Genomic DNA, 5,967 nt, shown 5'->3' on the forward strand with positions numbered 1-5,967 from the left:
GGGGGGGGCTCAGGCCAATTGTTTCTAGTTAATCTTGACAATCAGTTTAAATGAAGTAGTGTATTACTTGACAACCATTACCCTGTTTTAGTCAATTATTCTATAGCAATACATTGTTTTTTATTATTGATATTGTTTAACAGGTTGTGAATCATGACTCATTTGCATGTAAAGACAAGCGATGGTAAACAGGTCGCATGGTGTTTTGTGAAAATATGGATATTAGTCCTGTCAGGAATCTGAATTACTTTCTACATGTAGTCAAGTAAATTTTCACTTTCAATCACAAAAATTTGATGTTAATTTAATTTATATGGATTCAGTAGTTGTCTCATTATTTTTTAATTATAGCAATGTTTTTTTTGTTCATCATTTTCTAATGTAAAAATTTATTTTGAAAATCACCAGGTTTTAAGTCAACAGTTATATTGTAGTCTTACATTTTGTTGCTTTTGAAAAATGTTATTATCACATCCCTGTGGACTTACAGTATTTTTTTTTTGACACAAAATGTGTACGTTTTTTTGTCTGACATTGTAATTACATTAAGCACATTGATAAATGTATCATTTTAAAATTATAGTCATTTTTTCGAAAAATTAAACAAACGTCAACTACAATTTGTATACTTTTACTGTTAGTACATTCCTGTTTTATTTCAGCAAAGACTTCCAATTTAATTGTGCATTGTTGAATTTAATTGAAAATTTATATTGTTGGGTTGAATATAATGAGATAATAAAGATACATAATTAGTAGCAAACGTATTGTCAAACTACTGGATTCTAAGGTTTAATACACCATAAAAATAAGTTAGGAAAGACCCATTCGGTTTTTTTTGATTTTTTTTGTCACCTATAATGGAATTAAGAATTTTGTTTTATTACACTATTTACGTTTTTAAAAGCAAAAACACTTTTATACATAGTTGTACAAGTGTCAGGATACCGATGCTGATGTAATCATACCTTAAAAACATATTTTTAAAATTTTTAAATACTATTCATATTACAATATTCTGGTACAAAGTTTGAATGCAAAAAATTAATTGTTAAATCGGAACTGAATTTTATTAAAATTTTTTTAATATTAAACTACATTATAGTGATGCTTTTTGAAGAATGGTCAAAAAAATTTTTTTTCACACTAAGAAGATGCTGCTTCTGCATACAAAACAAAAAATAAATCCAAATCTCCTTAAAAATAATTGACTGTAATTTACAAAAAAACTTTGAAATTTTTTCGAAAAAATATTGGTGTTGATATATATAAAAATTAAATATTTGATAACATGAAAATAGAATCAAAGAGAATTGTATTTTTTTTAATATTATATCATTGATTAAAAAATAAATTTGAATTTACTAATTAATTACATTAGTTTAAATCACATATAAATGATAATCAAGTAATAAAATGTTTTTTCTATTACAATTTTTGTGTGCTTTTGTTAGAAGGAAATGTACGTTTTATTTCATTTGCATCAAAAATGCAACTTAGAAAAATCATAAAATGTATATTTTATATGATTACATTCCATAATGCAAAAAAACATCTCAACTAGTTTCCCATTTTAAAATGAAACAGGTTTTATTCTATTGTTTACGTCATTGAAGAAATTAGCTATATTTATTTAGGTTCTAAGACAAATTTTCCTTCATGCCGTTACAGTTTTGTGACTACTTAATTCAGCTTTTATACAGCACACATGAACGATATTGAGTGTATGAACTGTGTTTTGTGTCATCATTGTATATAAAGAACAATATGTCTCTGTTTTTTTAACTCTATGTTGGTGTGTCAATAACTGATATGATTTTGACTATATTACATTAAGTCTGTTTGTGCCATTTTTCATTCTCAACACCATAGATCTAAATACAGAATCTGGCTTGCTATACAAATGTAATATATATATTGGTATTAAGACCGCAGAAAGAGAAAGTATCGACTGCAAAAAATTTAATCCCCTTCAAATAACAGCAAGTACATTTTGTTATACGTACATTTGTATACAGCATAAAAGCTAATACAATGTATACGGGTACACTATTTAAAAGTACTATTGAAATATACAAGACAAGTGATCTACAAAATTTCTGCATTTGCTTGAAAATATATGTAATTCTATCGCATTTTCCTTAGAATACTTAAAAGTTTTACATGAAAATAAATATTGGTTCTTGTTTGATATTTCAATATGAACGATCTATATGTGATAATAAAATAAAACATTGATTTACATGTACTACATACAACTATCGTTGTTTTTTTCTTGTTCTAACAATACACTATATACCATAAAACAACCTATTTTTGTGGTGGCTTATTTTCGCATTTTCAAGCCTAACAACATTTACCATTAATTCTTATTTCGCGATTTAGATTGCAATGGTTTTACTGTATTTATACTCACAAGAATTTCATTGCTTTTGAATTGACCGCACACAAAAATAACTACACACGAAAATGTACACTATCATTTGTATGCGAAAAATCAATCACATGCGGGAATTTGTTTGTTTACGGTAAGAACAGATTCTGATAGCCCAGAAATTAATTCTGACATTGAAAAAAATCAAATACGAACATATACCAAATTCTAAAAAATAATATTCAATCGCAGCTATATGGAAGTGCACAGCTCAACTAGCTGCAATATTGTAGCTCAAAAGACTTTTTGACCGGTAATGTTGTCTTTAGAAAGGTATAGTAGGCCGGGTACGTATATTCGTTCTACAGCTCAACATGCATATCCCATTAGTTTTACTGCTTACATCCATCTATATGAGAATTATCTATACTTAGACTAGTCCGCTAAACCTGCCTATATCATTAGGCTTTTTTATTTATTTTTTTTTGTATCAGGCAAAAAAAAGCCTAATAATATCGGCAGGTTTAGCGGACTATACTTAGACCTACAATGCAATGTATACAGTTTGCGTAAGTATCATTTGTGAACAAGACCCTTCCTAAACAGTTACCTTTATTTATATTAGTCTGTTTATGTAATCATGCATATACGGTACATGTCCCGCTAAAAATATTGAAGGCTTTTCAAACACTACTACAACAGATGCGTTTTGTATACGCAACAGTTTTGCGGAGAACGGAGGCTAGGTTAGTCATGAATTGCTCACTTTATAATTATAATGACATATTATGATAACCTTTGCAACAGTCATGAACTTAAAACATTAAAGCTCACCAGAAATGTTCGCATGTCAGTATGCAATGGCGCAACTTTGGTAAGCTAAAAGAGAGGGCCAATTGAGTTCGCTTCAATATCAAACCAGTCTGGTCCAGGGCATTTTCCTTATAAAAAGGATCGGAGGGGGAGACATACCAACTGTTGCAGAAGATCCAGTGAAGGTCTAAACAACATAAGAGATGGGAAAATTATGATAACGATACGTACGGTTTGATATTGCATTATCAACGACTTCTCTTGGCTTTTTAAATCATATTATAACAAGTTACTAGTCACTTAGCATTGAAATTGGTATTAATTGTATGTCTAGCTGTTTGAGAAAGAAGTACGTAACTAATTTATTTCAAAATACAATACCTTATAGTGATTACATAGTGCAAAGAATATTGATATGATGCTTGCATGCTTCCTATATGCTAACATTGGTTTATATTGTTCGTTTATTTTGGCTGCTGTAATTTCCGCCGCCGCACTGTTGTTTTTTGGCCTGTAGGTAGTGCAATATAATTGTACCATTTGCCTTCTATTGCATGATATCTTAAAATGCGACTAAATTTCGGATATTTTCTTACCTCATGTTCCTAACTGTTTTCTTCTTTATGTCTCTCTTGACATCACCTCACTTTGCGCAGTTGAGCGCTTGCCCTTGTCGGGAAGCTCTGGCTACTATTCTATAGCCCAGGATAAAATAAAAAAAGATATCCTAAATTCATTCGCCTTTTACGATCATGCACAGGTACACTTCTGATGTTCTACCTGCAGGACATTGGTAAACAGTTTGTGTGATGTAGTAAATCTTTTTCCCGGATGATCGTCCTTAAATATGCTATTATGTTTAACGTTGCGCAATATAAGTAATAATAATGCTCATTTTTCGACAAAATAATGACGTAAATAACTGATTCTGAAAATTAGTTTTTATCGGATTTTATTTTCTATCAAAGAATATGCATCTATCTTGCAAATTTAAGAAGAAAAACTTATCTTTTGCAAGTACGTTACATTTAACTCTAATTTATTTGACTTATACCGTTTTTGAGAACGTTCATGGCGGCCATCTTGAATATTTTCAATTCCCCAAAGATGCGAAGGTGGCATCATTCGGATTCTGATTAAGCACATCCTACTGCAACATAATCAGCAAAAACATTTTATGCGAACTATATTTTTGGGTTTTCTGGTTGGCACCTGGACTACAGTGTCGTCAATGGATTCTGTATACTAGTAACTACACATGTAGTCAATGGAAAGGATGATCAGCGGACACATTCGTCAATTACTGAAATAATTCTTAGTCCGTACATACGATCTTGTAACGATTGAAGGCAAAATGACATAAGGAATAACAATTAAAATATGTGAAATTTTCTAGTAATGTTTTTACTTTCGTACCGTATTATGGCCATGGACTGTAGCTTCAACATCATAGCTCTTAAGACTGATGAACAGATAACGATGCCGTCTTATTCGTTCTAACTCAAACTAACCTGTTCATTTTGGGCATCAGCACGGTGTGTAGATTGTGAACGAACAATGTCAGATAAAAGGTATAAAACAACTATGAAGTCAGATCCTTACTGGAATATAGGTTCAAGTGCGCAAGACGGAAGGAAAAAAACAATTCTACGGGCCATGTTTTACCATTAGGAAGCACGGACCACGAGCGAAGGAAAGTGTAGATGATGGGGGATATTCGCAACTTCATAAGACTAGCGAATGAGGAGAGATAGTCAATGAGGAATTTCCCAGCAGGGGAAATAACGCTAAATGTCTGATTAGATTATAAAGATGAAATCAACATACCTGCTCATTTCCTAGTTCGTTAACCAATCACATGATGCTCTCCTCTCTCTGAAATAATGTAGCATACTGAAAACCCTTGACTAATGAAGTTATATGCACTTATGTGTAGTCTACTACAGAAAGCTAGATCTTTAGATATATTTCTGTCCTAAAGATGCTCCACCGCTGACAAATTGTATTTTTCTCTATTGAAAACAGGAGCAGTGCAAAAATCACTTACTTTATACCATTACCACCATTGAAAAGTTTGAGCTTCTTATTTTCATCAATTGCGTCCTGAAAAAAAATCCATTGCACTATGTCCTATATAGAATGACGTAATGATTGCAATGCACCAAAAGCAAAACATTTTTTGTGTTTATTAGACATTTATATATACATCATTAAACACCAACTATTGTTCAAATGTGGAGTATCATTTATGCTCTGTCGGTGGTGGACCGATATCATAATAAATAGATTTCTATCTCCGATCCACTGTCGTCTTCCATTATCTCTTAGTCGATCACTCGTTTTCTGAGAGATAAAAAAAAGAGAAAAGGTTCGTGGTTTGTATTCTTTTAAAACCAATATCATATTTGAGTTTGCGCCAACTTCGCAGCTTGACCAGGCTTTCAAATGTTTCGCATGGGCAAGCAGAAACCGAGAAAACGAATGCAGCGAAAGAAGTCACATATGGGTACAGTACAACCGCGTGAAATATTAAGGGAGGGGGTTGGGGGGGGGGGGCTAGTACATATAGCTTTTAAAATAGATGTCGTTTTCATGAAAAAAATGCAAATACTTATTTTTAAGCAATGTTTTTCTTTTTCTTTTTCTTAAACAATATTAGATACAAAATGTGCGATTTCTGATTATTTAAATGGTTGCAACGACACATGCTTCTTGATAATCTTGTTATCTCTATACTTGTGTGTATAATCACAATCTCTTCTGCACTTACATTGTATTTT

This window comes from Argopecten irradians, chromosome 2, assembly GCF_041381155.1.
Source record: "Argopecten irradians isolate NY chromosome 2, Ai_NY, whole genome shotgun sequence".
NCBI lineage: Eukaryota > Metazoa > Mollusca > Bivalvia > Pectinida > Pectinidae > Argopecten > Argopecten irradians.